The following is a 23,497-nucleotide window of genomic DNA, read 5'->3' on the forward strand; positions in this document are numbered from 1 at the left end:
AAGACTGCTCCCATTTAGACAGGGATAGAAGGGCGGGCCTCTGCTCATGCTTAATCATCATCTCTCCCTTTGAACTTCAGTTCAAAATAATTTCATAAATAAAAGTCAAGTTTAACTATGCAAAACTTTCAAGGCCACCTTTGTAAAACACACACACATATAGAAGTCTAATACTATAAAATATCTGTTCAGTCCCTATAAGTTTGGTTCAATAGCTCTGACCTGTATTTCCCAAATAAAATCTTGGAACCTGAGTCAGATATTTGAGGTCTAGGTTGTGCTCAAAAATCCATTTCATACAGTCATTGTATCTACTTAAGAGTTATATAAAACATAAGGAGCACATCAGAAGACAGTTTAAAAAAAACAGAATTATTTAAATCCTATCTATTTCCATTCTTGAAAATGTAATGAATTCTACATTCTAAGGAATGGCTCTTATAAATGGGATGAAAAGATGTTTTGGTCAGTGAGAATGGTTGGGCATGTGCATAACCACTTGTATTACACCAACCAGATTCTGATTATAGGTAAAATTACCTAATTCCTTTTTGAGCTAAGAAGAAATTTGAAACCATGGAGAGCAATATAATGGTAGTATCCACAAAATAAAGATGGAATTTTATATAACACAATATTATTTGAATTGAGACCTGGGACACTGGAATTCACACACAGATGAACTCTGTCAGAAAAAATATTCATGATCTTGGGGGATAAGAATGGCATTTGGTAAGACAAGACTTTTGGTTCATCACTGTTCTAGGACTTTGGTTGACTTGAAGTTCAATGTGCTGGTTATTCTCCATTTGGCTGCCCCTGCCTGGCCATACACAGTTTTTGCCCTTCCCTGCTCTGCTCTGCGCCACAAGGACTGATCCCCAGGCAGAGTGTCACCCAGGCTCTCTTACCCTGTGGCTTTTGCTCTGGTTGGGCCCAGGCAGTAGGAGGAATGGCATGAGATTGTTGAGGGGGAGGAAATGGAAGGAAAAGGTTATTGTGGTATTTTTCCCTTGTTTTCTATTTGTCTCCAGGCCCCAGATCTGTCAGGGTCTGAATTCCAGGGTAAGTAGTTTGCTGTAGCTGGAGTGAAGTCTAGAGTGGAGTGAGATGGTGCTGGAATTTGGTACAGATCAAATCCTGAAAGCCTTCCATAGTTTCATATTTTTCTTCTGGACGGTACAGGGATTCATGAAAGGATTTTAAGTTGGGGAGTATGATAACTGGATTTTTTTTTAAAAGATAACTCTGGAAGCATTGTGAGGAAGGATTGGAGAGAGGTAATATCAAAGTAGGCGAGTCCAGTTATAAATTAAGTGTCCTAGGCTATGCAAGACACGGCAAATTCTCGAATGAAAGCCCTTCCAGTGAGTACAGAGAAGGAGGAATAAATTTCAAGCACTCCCACCCTCTCTCCCTCCCAGACAGAACGGTATCAGTGGGTGCCCACTGGATTGCTGGAACTCCCATCTCTGCCCTGCAATAATGAAGAGCATCCCAACTTGGATGTCAAAGGAAAAGGCTGAGTAGGAGCCTGGACTTTTCCTTCCACCTGGCAGTCATGAGTCAATACTCCCTTCCCCTGCTGGGAAGGTATCTGAAAAAGTCAGACCAAAAGAAGGGTTTTTAAGATCTAGAGTCTCTTTCTCCTTGTCAAGATGGCTGAGTAGAACTTCACTACATGCATCACACACTTTTTGGATCTGCATCTAATCTTTCCGTGGCTTGAGTTTCTCTCCATAAAGGAGCTATAAAATGGAAAAGAATTATTACAAGGAAAATTGGATCTTCTTAGAGATACCAACATGGCAGACTTTGCTATGGATTTATACAAAAACCTTTATTCTGGTGATATTCCTCAAGCTTTGAGAGAGAGAGAGAAAAAAAGAAAACCACCATTGTTGGCACAACTAAAAGAGCTTTAGGCAGAAAAGGAACCAATTGTGAAGATGTTTGAAGATCCTTAAACTACAAGACAGATTCAGTCAATCAGAGGTGGTCGGATGTTGTTTGACTACCTGGCAGACAGGCATAGTTTTAGGCTAGAATATTTAGATACACTCTACAGATATGCAACATGCCAACATAAATGTGGGAATGACTCTGGAGCAGCAGAATATCTTTTTTTCTTTAGAGTATTGGTTCCAGCAATGGATAGAAATGCTTTGAGTTCACGCTGGGGAAAACTGGCCACTGAAACTTGATGCAGAATCAGGATGCAGCCATGAAAGACCTCACACGGTTAAAAGAGACCATAGATAGTAACTGTATGAGTACTCCACTCCAGCTTCTTCAGCAGCAAACATGGCTCATTCACTTGTTTCCTTCAACAACCCCAAAGGGTGTGATAACATTATTCATCTCTCTCTTTACCAGCCACAGCATCTTAATGCAATTAGGATGAGGTGTCCACATACTCTTTGCTATTTGACCATAGCAGTCATAACAAACAAGGATGTTCGAATATGCCAGTAGGTTCTAAAAGATCTAGTCAAGGTTATTCAACAGGAGTCTTACACATATAAAGAATCAGCTACAGAATTTGTCGAATGCTTATATGTTAACTTTGACTTTGATGAGGCTCAGAATAAGCTGAGGGAATATGAATCTGTGCTTGTGAATGACTTCTTAGTGGCTTGTCTTGAAGATTTCATTAACAATATCCATCTTCATGTTTGAGACATTTTGTCACATCCACCAGTGTATTAGCATTAACATGTTGGCAGATGAACAGAATGTGACTTCAGAAGAAGCTGAAAGGTGAGTTGAAATTTGGTTAGAAATGCAAGACTGGATGCCAAGGTTGATTCTAAACTAGTCGTGTGGTTATGGGTAGCAATGCAGTCTCACCCTATCAGCAAGGGATTGAAAAGACCAAAAGCCTTTCATTTAAAAGTCAGATATTTGCCATAAATATTGAGAAGAAACTTAATTAGAATAGTAGGTAAGAGGCTCCTAACTGGGCAACTCAAGACTCTGGCTTCTAATGAAAAACTGTAAAGAAAAGATTAAAAAACCTATAAAGGAAAGATGCAATAATTAAACTATTATGTAAAGGATGGCAAACATTTGTAAAAAACATATTAAGTATAAATTCTGGGGAATTTGAATAAAATTGACTGTGTTAAGAAAAAAAAAAGATCAGTTTTATAACATATTACCCACATTCAGTTGAAAATCATTATCATTTCAAGAGCCAGGTAGAACTCAAATTTAAAGAAAAATACAATAAATAGATGCCAACACTGAGATGACAGAGATGTTAAAATTATCTGACAAACATTAAAAACAATCATCATAAAGATGCTTCATCGAACAATTACAAATACAGTTGAAACCAATGAAAAAATAGAAAGTTTCAGCAAAGAAGTAGAAGATATAAAGAAGAAGCAAATAGAAATTTTTAGAAATGAAAAATACAGTAATTTTTTAAAACTTAATGGAGAAACTTGATAGCAGAATGTAGGAGACAGAGGAAAGGATAAGTGAACTTGAAGATAATAGGAATTACCCAATCTGAACAACAGAGAAAAACAGGCTGAAAAAATAATTAACAAAGCCTCAGAGACTTGTGGGTCTAGAACAAAAGATCTGATGGTCATGTCACTGGAGACCCAAAAGGAGGGTAGAAAGAAGGCAGGGCTGAAAAAGTCCTCAAATAAATGCTGGCCAAAAACTCCCCCAATATGGCAAGATACAGATTTAACAGAATAAGCATAAAGAAATCACACCGTTTATATTATAGTCAAACTTCTGAAAACTAAAAACAAGGTAAAAATCTTGAAAGCAGGGAGATAGAGATGCCAACTTAACTATAGGGGGAAAACAGTTTTCATAACAGTGAATTTCTTATCATAAATTATAGAGGCCAGAAGGAAGCGGCAAAATAAATTGCCCACAAAACATATACCAAGACAGACCATATCCTGGGCCATAAAACAAATCTCAACTAATTTAAAAGAACTGAAATTACACAGACTGTGTTCTCTAATCACAATGAAGTCAAACTAAAGTCAGTAACAGAAAGATTTAACAGGGAAGTCTCTAACACTTGGACACTAGACAACACATGTATAAATAACCCATGTGTTAAAGAGGAAGTTCCAAGGGAAATTTTTAAAAATTGAACTGAATGAAAATAAAAATACATTATTTTAATAACATTAAAAATGAACTGAATGAGCCCGGACTGGTGGCTCAGTTGGCTGGAGTGTCATCCCCATGAGTCAGGGTTGCAGGTTCAATCCCCAGTCAGGGCACATGTGGGAATCAACCACTGAGTGCATAGATAAGTGGAAAACAAATAGATGTTTCTCTCTCTCTCCTCCTCTCTAAAATTAATAAAATAAAAACATTTTAATGAATGAAACTTAAAATATAAATTTTAATAGCACATGAAAGTTTATAGGACACAGCTAAGGCAGTACTGAAGGGAAATTAATAGCATTGATCCTTCGGATCAAGACACACAGACTGAAAGTAAAGGGATAGAAAAAGATGGTTCATCCAAATGGAAGTGAAAGAAAAAGCTACGGTAGCAATACTTATATCAGACACAACTGACTTTAAAACAAAGATTATAATAAAAGATAAAGAAGGACGCGTCCATTCCACGTCGGGGTATTTATCCTAAGAAACTCAAAACACTAATTTGAAAAGACACATGCAACCCTATGTTCACTGCAGCATTATTGACAATAGCCAAGATGTGGGAGCAACCTAAGTGTTCATTGATAGGTGAATGGATGAAGAAGATGTGGTACATATATACAATGGAATATTACTTAGCCATAAAATGAATGAAATCTTGCCACTTGCAAAAACATGGATGGACCTAGAGGGGATCATGCTAAGTGAAATAAGTCATACAGAGAAAGACAAATACCATATGATCTCACTTACATGTGAATCTGAAAACAAACACTAAAACAAATGAACAAACAAAACAGAAACAAAAGAAACAAACTCATAGATGCAGAGAACATGTTGATGGTTGCCAGATGGGAGCAGGGTTGTGGGGGATGGGTCAGAAAGGGGAAGGGATTAAGATGTACAGATTGCCAGTCATAAAAATAGTCTTGAGAATATAAAAAGTACAGCATAGGGGATACAGTCAATAATATTGCAATAACTATGCATGATGTCAGATGGGCACTAGACTTATCAGGGTGACCACTTTGTACGTTGTATAGATGTCTAATCACTATGTTGTGTACCTGAAACTAACATGTCCACTGAAATTGAAAACCAAAAATTATTTTATAAAAGAATAAAAATAAATACAAATATAAGTGGTTACAGTGAGATTGAAACCCAGAAGTCATGAAATCCAAGTGTCTCATTTTACTGATGAAGACAATGAGATGGGATTAGGGCTTATCCAAGATTGGCATCGCTGGCAAGAGAGAAGTTGAATCTGGAAGGTGGGGCTCGGAACCCCGTATTCAGTGTTGTTTCTACCATGGAAAGCTGCCTCATCCAAAAGATTTATCGCTTTTACTCTTCAAATAACAAATACAATAATTCTAAATAAGCCATTTTGTTAAGAGCATATTAGAATACATACAGCAGTGTTAAGTATATGCTGTTTGTTAACTTTTAAAAAGCCATCATTTGTTATTGCTTCTTAATAGGATACATAGATGAAGGGAATGTCAAATCTTTATTTTAAAAGTAAAAAAAAAAATTGTGTCATAGTTTAGCAACACGTTTATATTTTAACAGAAAGTGGATCCAATATGACAATTTTGCTATCGATCAAGTGTTTAATGTTGGGATTCTATTCATACTGGATAAATAGAAGCTAAAGCCTCACAAATCGTCAGCAGCCGTCCGTCTCGAGAGACGATGGTGTAGCTTCTTAAGAGTCTATCTGCACCGCCGAGAATGGCTGTGCAGTCCGACTCGGGAGTGACGTGGTATCTGTCTCCTCCCGTGTTGAATCAACATCTTGCGATGACGCTGGAGTGTCCTCTCCAGTGGAGCTGAAGCTACAGAGCCTGGGCAGGGTGATATGGAGGGTCTGCTGTTGCCCATGCAGCAGACCCCCCCTCTCTTCGCAGCCGAAGGGTCCAAGGGAAAGACGGAGTCAATACAGCTTGGCTTCAGGTGCGCCGCAGGAGTTGCCGGTGTTGACTACAACGTCAAACCGCCTTAGGGACTCCGGCTCCGGATTTTCTGTCGGGGTTTACTCCCTTAGCCTTTCCCCTGAAGAGGTATGCCGCAAGGCAGCGGAGGTTTTTTTTTTTTTGGAGTCAGAGTTTTCCTTCTCTGATGTGCCCTGACTGGAAGATCGAACCAGCGACACTTAGCTCGCAGGCCGACGCTCAATCCACTGAGCCAAACCAGCCAGGGCACTACTACTAAACAAAATCTTCATTGGAATAACAAGTTCTTCTCTATGAAATTTCCCATGTAAGTGAAACTAAATTTCTCCCTAGAGACAGTTCCTTTCCCAGAATGGCCTAAGCTCCATAACCTACTGCCTAGAACACAAAGAGACTAATCAAACCTTATCAGCTTACAATACTCAAAATTTGACTTTCATGAGAAAAGTTCATAAATTTATATTTGCAAATGTAATTAATATCACTAAAATCAGAGGTTATGGCTTATGTTCACTAAAACTTAGATTACTTAACGGTCTTATTGAAACTATTTTCTTATAGGACATTTGCCATAAAACTATATATTCCAAGAAAGATATCATCCAAAGAAGCAACACATTCCATTGTACAATTTTATGGGTTTTAAAAATGTTGTTGGTAGCAACTTGAAATGCTTTTGTCTAAAAAAATAAACAAATAGGTATTCAAAGATGATTCTGTGTGACAGAACTTCTCAGTAATTGAATAAATAAAAGATCAAACTATCTCATCAATAATTTCTAAACCGAAAGCAGGACCCAGACATTGAACTCATGACCAAAGCATCACGACCTTCCTCTAAACAAACTTTGGACAAATCAAAAGAATTAGAAGCTACTGATTATACCACAAATTATTACTCTATTGACTTTGTCATTAAAAAAAATCAGCCACCATGGCCAGGTGGGCCCCCGTTGTACTAATGCAAAGTGGGAAGAACACGCCCTCCCATCACGGGAGGGAAGTTGTAACCTGCCATAGCATCACCTAGATTCAGCACAGGTAGGTTCCAGGTTTGAAATACAGTGCAGCTACAAGTGTGTCTAAACACAGGGATGATGCTAAGACTTGCAACAATAATGGCTGTGACGCAGCCAGAAATGCCCCCAGTGGTCTGACAGAAGGTGGAAAGAGACATGTCTCATGACATACCTGTATTCTCCATGGTGGTGGCTGTTGCAAGTGTCGGAGATCTTGTACGCCAGGTGGACTGCAGGTGCACTGGTGGCAAGCGTGAACACTAGTGCCTGTGATCATGGGGAAGGTGTTATACTCTGCAATGAGGTTGTGGATGTTCCTCCTCCTGCAGCAGCCATGCTGTGGCCAGATGGATCCCCAGTTAAGGAAAGAGGTGGTGACTTTAGCCAAGGGAATGTTGCCACTGGGTGGTATGTGGTCAGAATTAGGAAGGGCAAGGACAGGGGGCAGTGGTTTTCCTATGGAGCAGGAGTGGTGTCCATAGGCTCCTCGGGGTCCATGGCAGGGATTTGGTGAACTGCCATGGATCTTACACTGCCACCTGGAGATGATACGACTGTGGTGGCATAGTACGGAGGAGTCGTGTCCATTTCGGTGTCATCATCCTGTAAAGCGGGCCGAGAGGTCAAACGTGTAGATGCTCTGGCAGTGATGGTAACAGGGGCCTGCCCCATTTGAGGGGCCAGGGGAAGGGTTCCTGCAGGCACCGAGGCAGGTGGAGGCAGAGAAGCAGCAGGCTGAGTGACCTGGGTCTTGTCCCCCGCAGTCTTTTTCCTTGGACCCTCAGATCTTTCCATGGTGTGCAGCTTTGGGTCCATGGCAAGGCAAGGAAGTTTAGCAGGCGGGGGCAGCTCACCTCGATCCCACCGCAGTGGTGGCAGTGGAAGCAAGAGCGGCCCAGACTGCTTTCTTTTGCGGGGCCTCCTGCTGGCAGAGGCCGGGGGAGAATTGCTGCTGGATTGCTTCTCCTTCCCTACACATACTGAATCTGGAGTGCTGGGCAGATGCCCACTGCTGTGGGGGCTGTCCCCATGATCCTGCCCTTTTTCCTCTACCTGGCTGGTCTTGTGTGCCGTGCCTTTTGGGGACTCTTCCCGGACCTTCCCCACCACCTCCTTTGGGAAAGGAAGTGGGACGATTATAGAGGGTCCCGGCTCCTCAGCCTTGATTGCCTGCTCAGGTGGTGAGCGCAGGCCAGAAGATCTGCGACCTGAATGACGAATAGGGCCCGGTCTCAAGCTTCCAGACCTCCCGGATGTACAAGCAGGAAGCACAGGCTTCTGCGGGGGGTCCTTCCATTTCACCAACCGGTGGACTTCCAGAGGGAAGCGCACTGTCTGTGGGAGAGGACACCGCCCTCTCGGGACAAGGCCGAAGGCCAATGGACCAGCAGCATGACAGAAATGAAATAGTGGGTGGAAATGGCTGACAGCAGGGTGGTCCCAGCCAGGTGGGCCATAATCACAGGTGACAGGGTGATGGCCACCAGGCAAGGGATGGTGGCCGCGGCGGAGGCGGCAGAAGAACAAGCGAATCCGAGAAAGGAAATTGCCCATGTAGGGGCAGTTGTGCGCCAAACGAACTCAAATAAGAGTGGAAACAGGGAGAGTCTCTCCTTTGCTTCCTCCTCCTCTGGGGTTCTAGCACACACTGAACTGACTTCAGCCAGGACCTTCTGATGTCTCCATGGAAACATCAATGGACCTTGAGAGGTCACAGAGGAAGGGGCGGGGCCTCCCTGAATGGCCAATCCCATCATGACCTTCTAGCACCTGGGACCTGCATCTCTGTGTAGCAAGTGTTTGGCACCTGCCTTGCCCTCCATGAGGCCTTTGTCCCATACCACTGAGGCCCCACCTGCCTGACATCACCGTGTCTGGCCACTGGCTCTGTGGGAGCTTTGGCGCCTGCCCCACTGTTGTCCCAGGGGCCAGGTCCTGCTCAAAGTCAGTACGGGAGCCACCCGGCTCCTTCCTGGACATGGCCCACCTCCTCAGGGGACCTTTTCAGCTTCTCTTGGAAGCCCGAGGCAGGTGCACTTTCTCCATGTCTGCCCTGGCCACCAGCCTCACCAGTCAGCTGTGAAACACTGTGAGGTGGAGTGGGCACAAAGCCCTAACCAACAGGCTGCTGCACCTGGAGACATCCCAGAAAAGAGCTGGCATGGAATAGTACTTGGGTATCCTTCACTTGATCGTCTGTCTTTATAACAGAGATTCACAATTAACAGAACACATACTTAAAAGATTCAAGAGATAATTTGCAGGACATGATCAGGGCTGCTCTAAGTCAAACTGTGAAGGGCCCAGGTTATTCTTTATACTCTTTCATTTGCCCACCTTCCCTTGGTGTCTCTTAAACCATGACTGTGATACGTTCCTTTCACAACCATTATCAAAAAAGAGAGAGCACAGATGCACTCTGTCTTCCACGCAAAAATAAACAAGGCTGCATGGAAATGGGGCACGTGATCCCTGAAATGTGAGCGATGCCTACTCTCGGGAGAAGTGGACACCCATCCAGGACACATCGAGGACTGTCCTGTATCATAGATCGCTGGTGTCCATCTTCAGAAATTTTTATGAAAGCAGTTAGTCAAAATGTATACATACTGTAATTGCAATTTCATAACTTATTTTCGAAGCATTTTAATCTTCGAGTGCTTTGCACCAAGAGGACGCCCCGTGTTTTCTGTTGCGTTTCCTGTCTGCGCCAGAAGGTGGAGATGTTCCTCACTAGAGTGGTCAGCCCTGAATACTCTGCCAGCTCCTGACCCAGGAAGTTCAACGTTCTCTTTTTGAATTCTGGGGTCAGTTTTTTGAAAATTCATAATGGCATTCACTTCTTGAGTTCCAAAACATTAAATAATAGAAAAAAAAGCTGAGTGGTGGCCACACAATGCAATATACTTACGAAGTATCATAGAATTGTACACTTGAAACTTATGTCATTTTATTAACCAATGTCACCCCAGTGAACCTGATTAACAAGATAAAGGAAAAACTCTAAAAGAGTGTTGGCTCTTTTGATAAACTATATGTGAAACTATATGTGAAAATGCCTGGCAGAGAGCTGAATTTCAAAAAGATATGAAGTTGAGAACATCATGTTTCTAAACGAGGAGAAAGAGATAAGAACAGAGTTTAAGGCCCAATGAATCATTGGACCACTGTTGCCACTTAAAGCTTAATGACCAACACACTTCTGATTTCTGTATACCTGGCCTCTCAAGTGCCTTACCAGGAGAACCTTTTCATCCTCAGATTAGACATTGCAAACCACTAATCTAACCTATTAAGTTTGTCTGTGTAGTTTAAAATCTGGGAAATTTTAGATAAAAATCTGGATTTCTGACTTCTTTTGGGGGACTGAGAAATCTGGCCCCACAGCTCATTCCCACAGGACAAGAGTGGGCTGGGGGTGCACAGTAGAAGCATTTTGGAGAGGGTGTGCCACACCTCTCAGGTTTCACCTGTCCTGCTTTCTCACTGATGCCTGGCCCCTGTCTTGCTTCCAAGACAGATAACTACATTTTAGATGAGTTTCCCAGCACTTCTGTGCATATACGTTCAGCATCTCGCCTTGTCCACTTCACTCCTACCTCCGATTGCTGTGCGTAGTTTTGCTCTGCGGTGTTGTGTTTTGTGAAATTTTCCTTAAAGACTGAATTTATTGCAAGCCTTACGATGCCAACAAAACGTTCTGCATCTTCTAAGGATTCTGGCAGTGAACCCAAGTGCCAGAGGAAGATGCTTACCATGAAAGAGAAGGTGGAACTTCTCGACATGTTGAAGGAAGGGAGAAGCTATGTGTCTGTTGGCCGCCATTACAGGATCAACGAGTCTACGGTTCGCTATATAAAGAAGGATGAGAAGAATATCAGGTCTAGGGCATCAGTGACTTTCAACAAAACAACAAAGAGGGTGGTTACTTCCTGCAATAAGATCATTGTGAAGATGGAGTCTGCCTTAGCTGTATGGATAAACGATTGCAGACAAAAGAATATCTCACTGGATACAAACACCATCCAGATGAAGGCCAAGCAACTGTATGATTATTTAGCAGCAAAAAAGGATGATCACAACGGTGATGAGAATGAAGAAGAGGATGACAACGATGATGCTGAAGTAGGACCTTTGAGTGCTTCTCCAACCAGACCAACCCCATTCAGTGCCAGCAAGGACTGGTTTGACAAATTTCAGAAACACTTTGGACTCAAGGGCGTTTCTCTGCACAGAGAGGCTGCCTCTGCGGATAAAGCCAGAGCTGAGGAGTACGTGACCAACACATTCAAAGACATCATCAAGGAAGGAGGCTATAAGCCTGAACAAGTTTTCAACATGGATGAAACGGATTCTGGAAGCGGATGCCATCTCACACTTTCATTATGAAGGAAGAAGCAAAAGCCCCTGGTTTCAAGGCCCCCCAAAATAGGGTAACTTTAATCATGTGTGGGAATGCTGCAGGCTTTATGATAAAGCCAGGGCTTATTTATAAGTCCAAGAACCCAAGAGCCCTAAAAAACAAAAATAAGGATGTGTTGCCTGTGTACTGGATGCACAGCCCTAAGGCTTGGATCACAAAACTCCTCACGACTGACTGGTTTCATCAATGTTTTATCCCGGAGGTTAAGGTTTATCTGGCAGAGAAAGGCCTTGATTTCAAAGTGTTTCTGATAATGGGCGATGCTGGAGGCCATGCTGTCGACCTGACGTATGATGGCGTCCAGATAGACTTCTTGCCACCGAACACCACATCGCTCATTCAGCCAATGGATCAAGGCGTTATTCGCACTTTTAAGGCACTCTACACCCGAAACGCCCTGCAAAACCTCATTGAAGCTACGGACTCGGATGAAGACTTCTCCCTAAAGGTGTACTGGTGTGAGTACACAATTCAATCGTGCCTCCAAAATATTCAAAAGGCCATAAAGGAGAGGAAGAGTGAGACTCTGAATGCCAGCGGGAAAAAATTGTGGCCAGAAGTGGTCCATGACGACAAGGGATTCTCTCCTGATGAAATTCATCACTCTGTGGTGGATAAGGCCGTGAAGCTGGCAAATATACTGGGAGGAGAGGACTTCAGTGACATGACTACTGAAGACATAAGTACCCTGATCAATGTGCACTTTCAATCGTTGACGGACGAAGACCTGGAGGAGCTGACTAAGTCAGCAAGTGAAGAAGAAGATGAGGAACAAGATGAACAATGGGCTGAAGAAGAGAAGGAGGTTGGCCTAACACTTGATTGTCTTGCAACCATGGTCAGAATGGCCAAAGAACTTCAACGAGTGGCTGAAGAATGGGACTCCCATATGGTTTGTTCGTTGCAGTCTGCAAATTCAATCAACAGTGCCATGTCAGTTTACGAAAACATTCTCAATCAGAAGAAGCAGCAGCGCCAGTAACTCCCCATATCTATGTTTATCACTCGAAGAGGTCGGTTACGCCTATGCCTTTAATGGAAGTAGAAGTTACGGACGAGGCTGAAGATGACTAATGCACCACCTGAAGAAGCGCCTGATGAAGTGGTGCCTTTAGAAGAGCTGTAATGCTCTTCTTTGCTGTGCAGTACATTCATCTCATCTTCATCCCCTTCATCATCATCAATACTGCACAGCTAATTCATCATCTTCATCATTCAAATTATACTTCACTGGTGAGTACCCATATAAAATTTTACAGTACTGTATATGTATGTTGTTAAAGTTACGTAGGTTTAAGAGTGTAGAATACATTTAAGAACATAAGTAGTGTTTATAAAAGTGTGGGAAAGGTTAATAAGGGACTGGGAAGGGTTTATAAAGCCTTAAAATATATATAAATGCTAAAATAAATGTAAGGTTCCTACTTCACTGATTTTCACCTATCACGGGGGTGGGGTGGGGTGGTGGTGGTGGTGGTGGTGGTAGGGTCCAGAACATTATACCTGCAGTAAGTGAGGAACTACTGTATTCATGTTTCTGATTTTTATTGATGTGGCTTCAACATTTTACCATTGAAAGATGTAATTTGCTATTGATTTTTTCAAAACTATTTCTATTTTTTAAGGAAGAACTGCCAAATTTTATCAGGTACTTTTTAAGGATTAAATATGATCATTTAGTTTTTCTCTTTTAACTTACTGGTGCAATTGTAACAAAATAGCTTCCTATTACTTAATTATCTATGCATTCCTACAGTATACTACTGGATCAGGTATTATTTTTTGTTACATGGCTGGATTGTATTTACTAACATTTTATGTGGAAATATTGCATCTATTTCAAAAGTAAATTTGCTCATGTTTATTATTAAAGTTGCATAAGCTTTATAAAAGAACTTGGCAGTTCCCGATTTTCCCTTTTTTCTATGCAAATGTTCAAGCAACATTGGTGTTAGCTATTCCTCACAGGCTAAGTAAATCTCAGCTGTTGATCCCTCTTGTCTTATTTCACTGGTAGTTGTTTAACACTCTTTCCATTATCTTCTATAGTAATTGGTTTATCCGCAGGTTCTATTTCTTTTTAAATGCATAGACCATTCTACCAAAGGGTCTATTTTGGTAATTTAGAATTTGTTAGAAAAATATGCACTTCCTCCAGCTTTTAAAGTTTGCTTTTTTAAAATTGAGTTGCACATGAAATCTTACTTTTTTTCTTAAATCTTGCTAGTATTTGGGGTTATGTCTTCTTTCACACTTTCATTCTTTATTTTTCTCAGTTTTATTAAGGTATAGTTGAAAGGTAATAAAATGCACATATCGGCGGCGGCGGCGGCGGCGGCGGCGGCGGCGGCGGCAGCCGTCCGTCTCGAGAGACGATGGTGTAGCTTCTTAAGAGTCCATCTGCACCGCCGAGAATGGTTGTGCAGTCCGACTCGGGAGTGACACGGTATCTGTCTCCTCCCGTGTTGAAGTGAAGCTGAAGCTACAGAGCCTGGGCAGGGTGATATGGAGGGTCTGCTGTTGCCCATGCAGCAGACCCCCCCCTCTCTTCGCAGCTGAAGGGTCCAAGGGAAAGACGGAGTCAATACAGCTTGGCTTCAGGTGCGCCGCAGGAGTTGCCGGTGTTGAGTACAACGTCAAACCGCCTTAGGGACTCCGGCTCCGGATTTTCTGTCGGGGTTTACTCCCTTAGTCTTTCCCCTGAAGAGGTATGCCGCAAGGCAGCGGAGGTTTTTTGGAATCAGAGTTTTCCTTCTCTGATGTGCCCTGACTGGAAGATCGAACCAGCGACACTTAGCTCGCAGGTCGACGCTCAATCCACTGAGCCAAACCAGCCAGGGTAGAAAATGCACATATATAGAGTGTATAATTTGCTAAGTTTTGACAAATGTATACACCAGTAAAACATCACCACAGCTGAGTTAATGAAAATGCCCATCACCTTTTGTTCCCATCATTTTCCTGTTTAGGTCCACTACCCAGTAAACCTTGGAAGATGTTTACTTTCCAGTTTCAGTATTTGCTCTCCTCAGGGCTTCAACCTCCAGCTCCTTATTCTGTGCCTTGTACCTTTGCCCTTGACTCTCTCATTGGCCATCTAACTTATCTGTGCCGAAACTCCTTTAGGTCCCTTATGTACTGCTATAGACTGAACATTTCTCTTCCCTCAAAATTCATATGTTGATTATTAACCCCCATTGTGTTGATGTTAGAAGGTGGAGCCTTTAAAAGGTGATTATCAACCATAAATGAAATTAGTGCCCTTGTAAAAGAGACCCCAGAGGACTCCCTCATCCCTTCCACCACATGAGTACACAGCTAAAAAGTGGCTGTCTATGAACCAGGAAGCAGGCTCTCACTGATACCAAGTCTGCCAGCGCCTTGATCTTGGCCTTCTCAGCTTCTAGAACTGTGAGAAATAAGCCACCCATCTATGGTCTTCTGTTACAGCAGCGCAAACAGACTAAGACAAGTACCCATTACGTTGACTAAGATACTTGACTCCCTCTGGACTTGTTGCTCCACTTACAGGCCAAGTCCAGGAGACTGGATCTCTCAGAGTAGAAATAAAGCCTTTCAAGTTTACTACAACCTCCTCTAAAAATAGAAATAAGCCCTCCAACATTTCCTATCTATAATTTCAGGTTTCTGTCACAAGGGGCTCTTAGTGCCCATATCCAGTCCTGGTAACATCCCCTACTCCCAGTAAAGAAGCCACTGCCAGAGGGTATTGGCCAATGTGAGCTTGTGAACAAGAAACAGAACAGTCTAACCCAGATTTCTTCTAGCTTAAGCACTCACTTGTAACAGGTAACCTCAATATGTCCCATCTGCCAGAAATGTTATCCTGACTTCCAGCCATGATGGAGACGTAGACAAACACACTGCATCTCCCTCCACAACTAAGAAGGACTACAACTACCTCAAAACTAGACTAGAGACAACCAGAAGTTCCAGAAAATCGAGCTGCATGGAAGTCCAACAAACAAAGATATAAAGAAGAAATACTCATCCAGACAGATAGGAGGGGCAGAGCTGGCGCAGAGAGGACGTGGTGTGGTGGTGGCGGCGGTGGTGGCAGCAGTGGAAGCATCAGGACAGTGGAAAGCGCAGTCACACGTTTTAAAAAGTGGGGAGGGACACCTGGGGAGTGTTCCCAGCTCCTGACCAGACCACACAGCTCACAGTCCCAGCACCAGGGAAAAAAAACCCTCATTGCGTCTGACTGTGCAAACCAGTGGGGGTTGGGGCGGAGGCAGAAACTGCCAGTCTCTCAGCAAAGCCTGCTTGTTTGAAGGGCCCCCATGGTCCTAGAACATCTGCAGACCCACCCACTCTGGGAACAACAGCCAGGGCAACAGCTAAAGAGGCAGCAGTTCCATATGAAAGTGGGAGAAGTGCCTGGAACAGGGGCAAGTGCTGAGCAAGCGGCATTGTTCCCTCTCAGACACCTCCCCCAGATACAGCTCCACAACGTAGTGAAATGGGTTGCCTTCTACTGACGAATACCTAACACTCTGCCCTTTACAAACGTAACAGGAATGACAGCTCTGCCTAAGATACAGAGGCAAACAAACACAGGAGCCTGTCAGGATGAGGAGACAGAGAAGTAAGGCCCAAAAGGGGGAACAGATCAAGGTTCCAGTGGGAAAACTAAGTAATGAGGGTATAGCCAACCTAATAGATGCAGAGTTCCAAACACTGGTGATAAACATGCTCACAGACTTGACAGATATGCTTAAGTATGGTAGATGCATAAGGGAATAAGTGAAGGCTATGCTAAATGAAATGAAGGAAAACCCACACAAAACCAATGGTGAAGGGAAGGAAACCAAGGTTTAAATCAATGATTTAGAACATAAGGAAGAAAAAACAGTTAATCAGTACAGAATGAAGAAACAAGAATTGTAAAAAATGAGGAGAGGCTTAGGAACTTCTGGAACAATTTTAAATGTGCCAACATCTGAACCATAGGGGTGCCAGAAGGAGAAGAGGAAGAGCAAGAAATTGAAAATTTATGTGAGAAAATAATGAAGGAAAACTACCCAAATTTGGTTAAGGAAATAGACATATAAGCCCAGGAAGCACAGAGAGACCCAAAAAAGCTAGGCCCAAAAAGGACCACACCAAGACACATCATCGTTAAAATGCCAACGGTTAAAGATAAAGAGAGAATCTTAAAAGCAGCAAGAGAAAAGCAGAGAGTTACCTACAAAGGGGTGCCTATAGGACTATCAGCTGATTTCTCAGAAGGAACTTTGCAGGCAAGAAGGGACTGGCAAGAAGTATTCAAGGTGATGAAAAGCAAGGACTTACAACCAAGATTACTCTACCCAGCAAAGCTATCATTTAGCATGGAAGGGCAGATAAAGTGCTTTCCAGACAGGGTAAAGCTAAAGGAGTTCATCATCATTAAGATATTATATGAAATGTCAAAGGGACTTATTTAAGAAAAAGGCCAAAATTATGAACATTAAAATGACAACAAACTCACACCTATCAACAACTGAATATAAAAAATTAAAATCCAACTAAGCAAACAAGAAAAAAGAAAGAAAGGAAGAAAGAAAGAAATGTTATCCTGGTAAAAATGTAAAGGTGGAGCTAGGATACTGGCCAGCTCCTTCAATCCCTTTCTCCCCTGGCAAACAGATTTGATTAAACTCCCAAAGTCTCATGGGTACAAAAATGTTCTAACCATAATCTGCAGTCTAAAAAGAACACTTGGAAGCTTTTCCCTGCAAATGGGCAACTGCCACAACTCCAGCTAAGCTGCCGCTAGAAGGAATTTTTCTCACTAAGGCATCTGCTTTGTTCCTCTCTAGTGATGGAGGAACTCACTTTCTTGCTGAGGTTATTCGGGATAGTCAGTGAGCAGTTCCACTCTCTCAAAAGCTGTATCACCCTCACCAGCTTCACTTCTCAAAGAACAGAATGGGCCAATGGTGTTCTCAGAAGCCAAACTCTGCAGAACTCAGCCTGACTCGACCGGAAGTCTTGCCCTTGGCCCTGATGGTCCTTCGATCCTCACTCTCCTCTTAATGTTGATTATCTCTTTATAAAAGAATTGCTGTCAGGCCAATGAGGATGCCTTACACTTGCTGGAGGATGGGAGATTCAAATCTGATCCAATATGTATTCATAAGACCTGCCAAGGTCTTATTCAGTACATTCATACTTATTACCGATAGTTCAAATCTGCCTCTACCCCAGACATCCCACCTCAGCCCTTATCCTCAGGTTGAAGAGCAAGACTCCTAAAAAAGATACCACCAGAAGACCAATCTTGATTCCAGCTGGGAGGAACATTAGATTGTCTTCCTAAACATTCATACCATTGCACACCTATCAGGAATCAACCTTGTATTCATGTTTCACAATTTTAAAAATACAAGTGTGATTTTGAATTTGGGGAAATTTGCCCCAACAGAAGACTTTAAATGAAGGCTCTTTGGAGAGCTTCCTGCAGCATATAATAACATGAGACATGAATTTCAGAACAAGTAGGTAACATCACAAGGCAGTCAGCTTCTACTCATGATACTGGAACATGATTCCCTAGGAGTCTCCTGTCTAGTCCCATCCATAGTTACCTTTATATACTTCTCATCATTATTTTATTTTTTGTTGTTCATTAATTTCAGGACTTTATTGGGCTGTGCCTTCCTTTTACCTTTTTATTTCTGCCCCTTCGTTCCATATTCCCTATTCTTCATTTACCTACAAACATTCAAGGCCCCAGTTTTAGCATATTTGTTCCCCTAAACCTCTCTGGATCTGCATCATAAGCAAGGACATTTGAGATGCTAACTGAGGAATTCACTGTATTGCCACCACAGCCCTGACCCCACCATTGAAGGACCTCTCCACACCAATTTCCTGGGATCCACTGGGCTGGCTCCTGCTGGTCTGGAGTCTTGCTTTTACTCCTTAATACGTCCTCTAATAATCAGTTTTCTGCTTTGTCTTATAAGGAACTTCCTAATTAAATGCCTTGTCTGCAGAGAACCCTGTCTCAGCTTCAGACCACCATCAGAGCTCAACCAGTGGTTCAGTGATTGCTCCAAGGAGAACGCCAATAAGAAACGGGTAACCCTATGGACAATTTCACTGAATCTTGACCGAAGTCCCACAGAAATTACTCTAATTCCTAAGAATGCTCTAAGACAGATGGTATTTGTCTGGAATACGAGGGGCACGACAAGGCCAATCACAGACCTTTCCCCTTTTGCCAGAACCTACTGACAAGGCCAGATACTGACCCTCCAAGTTCCCAATCTTTGTCTCATGACTGGTTTGCTAACATTAGAACTGTTTGTCCTCTGACACTAGCTAACCACAGAGAAAAATATTTCCTGTTCACATAACTGATGGAGACTTTTCCTGCTTGAAAAACAACCCTGACTACAAATCACCTCCTCTGCAACTTCTATACTCTTTCCTATAAAAGTCTAAGGCAAAACCACCCCCTGAGACACTGATCTTTGGATCTTGGTTGCTCCCCAGATGCATTAAAAAAAAGTCAATCTCTACTTGTTTGATTTTTATCTTTGACATACATTACATGAAAAATTGATCAAACAATGGAGTATTAGTGGAAAACCAACAAGTGGACCAAGAAAGAGAAATATATCCATGTTTTGTGGGAATTTGATATAAGATATTACAAAGGAATGGTTAAAAAATTAATTGATAGTACTGGGCAATAAAGCTGAATCACCAACTTATAGTAAATTAAAAAGGTGGGTCTCTCAGATGGAAATTACCTAAATTCAAAATGTAAAACTTTAAATTGAATTGAAGAAAATGTAGGAGAATACATACATGAACCAGAAGTGGAGTAAAATTTCCTAAGTCTCAAATAATGGATAAAGATTTCATGAAAATTAACAATTTCTGATAAATAATGTACCCATCTGCAAAATTAATCGATATGACAGACTGGGAGATGTTTGCAAATCTCTAACTGATCAGGGATTATATCAAGGACAATTAGTTTTAGACTATCCTTTGTAGACTATTGTTGAGTAATAAATTCAACTAAGTGGGTCATGATCAACATTTAAAGCAATAAAGTAGAAGAGAATGGTGCATACCAAGTATTAGAGAAATACACTCATCTAACTTTTGTTTATATTATGTAAATACAAATGTAAATTTAAAAATGTATATGTATATTGGTTGGGAATATGTAGTTACATATGCATATATAGTATATTAATACAGAGCAATGTATAATTATTCACATATTTAATATATAATTATATATTATTGATATAATCAATATATACTATAATTAATAATATATTCGTGTATAACCTTTATGTAATACATTAATGTATTATATAAAGTATATGTGTTGGTTGTGATGTAAAATATACTTTCTATTGTCAGTTATGATCAAAACAGTGAAAACCACTCAATATTTAAGGGGTTCAAGAAAATTACTGAGGAAAGCAATAACTATATTCAACAGAAAATTTGGTAGTAGACAATAAACAGAGAGGGAAGCCTGAACAGCGAACAAGTATATGAAGAAGGCTCAAACTTACCAGTGATCACTTTGAAACAATAGATACCATGTTATACCCTCTAGAAGACAAAAAAAATAAAAGTTTGTTGCTAAGTGTTAGATAAGATGGGGTACATGGAAACTCTTGCAGTTTTGATGAAAGTACCAACTGGTAAGGACATTCTAGAAACTATCATTTGGAGGAAATTAAGAATGTGAATTCTCTTTGACCCAGCAAGTGCACTTCTAGGTATACATGTCAGGGAGATGTCCACTGGTGCCCTTCAGGTAACACGTGCTGTGATGCTTGTTGAGGTAGCGATGTTCCTGGTCAGGGAAATTGGAAGCAGGCTAGGGTCTCATCATTGGTGAAGTGGATAAAATGTGGTAAATGCATATTTATAATATGAATTACTATGCGCCAGTCAGAAGCAATGGACTGGTTGTACACAAAGCAAAATATTGAGTGATAAAAGAAGCAATAAAATTTATGGCACAATACCGTGTAAGTTAAGTCAAATATACATATGCACATACTTTTGAACAGTAAAAAGTAGTTGTCTTTTCTTTATTCTTTTCTATATTTTTTAAGTTATCCAAATATTTACATTTTTTTAAATAATGGAGACGTATATAATAAATTTTACTATTAAAAAATCAACTAAAAGAATAGTCTTTTCAACAAATAGACATCTTTACAAAAAAGATTATACAAGTGGTTAAAAAGCACGTGAAAAGACTCTCAACATCATAGGCATTAGGCAAATGCAGATGAAAATTGCCCTGAGATGCCACTTCATACCCATTAGGATGTCTGTGATAAAAAAGACAGACAAGAGGAAATGTTGGTGAGGATGTGGGGAAACTGGAGCCCTTTGCCTTGCATTTGAGAGTGTAAAAACAGTGTAACCACTTTGAAAAACAATTTGGCAGGTGCTCAAAATTCTAAATCTAGAGTTACTCTATGACTCAGCAATTCCACTACTCAGTACCTACTCAAGAGAAATGAAAGCATATGCCCACACGAAGACTTGGATGTGAATATTTATAGCAGCTTATTGAGAAGAGCCTAAAGGTCGAAGCAACCCAAATATCCATCGAGTGATGAATGGATAAACAAAATGTGGTATGTCCATAATATAAGAACATGACTGAACAATAAAAGAAATGAAGTACTGACTTGTGGTACAACATAGATGAACTTGAAAACAATATGCTAAGTGAAAGAAGTAAGTCTCAAAAGGTCACATCCTGGGTGACTCAATGTATATGAAATGTCCAGAAAGAGCGACTCTCTAGAGACAGAAAGTGGCGCAGGGCTTGAAGTACGGATGGGAGATTGGCTAATGGGGGCGATAGGGTTCTTTTGGAAATGATGACATATTCTAAACTTAGATCATGGTGATGGTCGACTAAGTCTCTAAATATGCTAAAAGTAACCGAACCCATAGTCTTTAAGCAGGTCAATGTTATGGCATATAAGTTATATTTCAATAAAACTTTTTGAAAAGTCACCTATGTATGAAAATAATACTAGCACTTTTATATCAAAAATTCAAGAAAAAAAGAAAAATGACCTCTCAGAAAGAATTTTAACTGCTAGAACTAATGGAAAACCAACCAAATTTCATTGTGTACCTAGTAAATATAGTAAATATAATTTTTGAATAAAGTTGGGGTAGGTGTGAAAGACAGTACAGGTATCAAGCTTACCTTGACTAGTAGGGATGGTTTTAAAGATGAAATCCTGAAATGATCCCAGATCAATATACTTCAGACCACTTCCTTCTGTAGAACAGTCTTTTGAATCCAATGCTGACATTTCCTGGAATGAACCAACAATTTAATGCCATTTTGACATCTGAAGTCACATAAGAGTCAAGTTTTCGGTGGAAAGATCTTTGCAGCTGGCGCTCTGTTAGGCATTGTGGCAAGTACCAGAGCTTTCTGCTTATCCCTAATTTCAGTAATAAAGAAACTTGATAACCAGGAGTCACTGTACCCAGGAATCACGGTTCTTTCATCATCAATATCTCCAAATGGTCTGGTTCCCTAGAGAAAACACAAAAGATGAAAAGTATCTCTTTTCATAATATTGTTAAATACATTTGTCTTTTCTAAAATAAGTACAAGTTCGTTGTGAACATTTACAAAATTTTAAAAATTGGAAGCAGCTGTTATTTTCTTACCCTACAAATAACTGTTGGTAATTTTGCGGTCTATTTTATCAGTTTGTATGTTTTAAATAAAACTTGGATTGGATTGTATATTTGGATAATACAATATATAGTATTTTGTTCCTTCACTTTGCATTAAGACAAGTTTATTATGTCATTTTTCCTTAAAAACCTGACTTCACTTGTATTCTACCATATGGATGTATCAAAACGAATTTAACCAATTTCCCATCGTTGTCCATTTAAGTGGGTTCTAATTGATTACCATTATCAGCAATCCTGTGGGAACAGCCTCATATGCAGGCTGACACTTGGCTCATACATATGCATCAGTATGAGAAACGTGGTGGTTTACAAACAGCGAATCTTTTGATTAGGTAGGTGTTTGTGCTGGGTGGTTGATATCAGCCTTGCTTCTCCCTAAAGCTTAGTGTTTAGTTAAGGCTGTTTCATTAAAGTGGAGCTACCGAGACAAACGGTATGAATGTATCTAGAGCTTATAACATATACTGCCAAATGATCTTCCTTCATATTCTACCGACCTACATTCAAACAGCTGTTCTCATTAATACTCGATATTATCATGTTTCCAATCTTTGCCTATTCTCATTAGATTTGAATGTCAACATTCTGCGTGTCTCAGAACTTCCAATCACTCCAAATGATTCTATTCCATATTATTGTTCTTGGCCACATTGCCTTTCATTCTGAGTAAAATTCTGACAAATTTAATACCGTATATCCAAAGTTTTCTGTTCCCTGTTGCTCCTTTATAGCTAAGTCAACTTCTAAAACTATCATCATTTCCTTTACCATTTGAAAGATTATTTAATTTTACTTAATAAAATTTTTATTTGAAACTAATCTCTGTTGATCTATACAGAGATGCTGAATTTAAAACTTTTTGAGAAGAACAAACTGAAATATCTATAGTATTAGGAAGTGAGGTGATATGATACTTTGTTAGTATACTTTCATGAAAGTATTTAGTTTGAAATTTTTTAAGTTTAACATTGCAAAGTATTAAAACCAGTTAATTTTTTATCAACTTCAAAATTTCATTCAAAACCATTTAATCAAAAATAAATCCCAATACATGTATTATTAACATTTAAACTATAACCTAGTTATAAGAGAAGTAACACAAATCATTTTTAATGGTATTGTTGAATTTTTTTTTCCTCATGGAATACCAGTCAATCAGGTAGCATTATCATGAACACATCAAGGAAAAAGTGTTCCCAATCTTAATGGCACCC

At 40.6% G+C, this 23,497-nt stretch overlaps 1 pseudogene; it reads left to right on the forward strand.

Moving 5' to 3' along the window:
• Positions 1-1,658: 1,658 nt before the first annotated feature.
• On the forward strand, positions 1,659-2,987 carry LOC150017171 (eukaryotic translation initiation factor 3 subunit E pseudogene; annotated as a pseudogene).
• Positions 2,988-23,497: the final 20,510 nt, after the last annotated feature.

This window comes from Furipterus horrens, unplaced genomic scaffold (genome assembly GCF_987537825.1).
Source record: "Furipterus horrens unplaced genomic scaffold, mFurHor1.1.pri manual_scaffold_3, whole genome shotgun sequence".
Taxonomy (NCBI): domain Eukaryota; kingdom Metazoa; phylum Chordata; class Mammalia; order Chiroptera; family Furipteridae; genus Furipterus; species Furipterus horrens.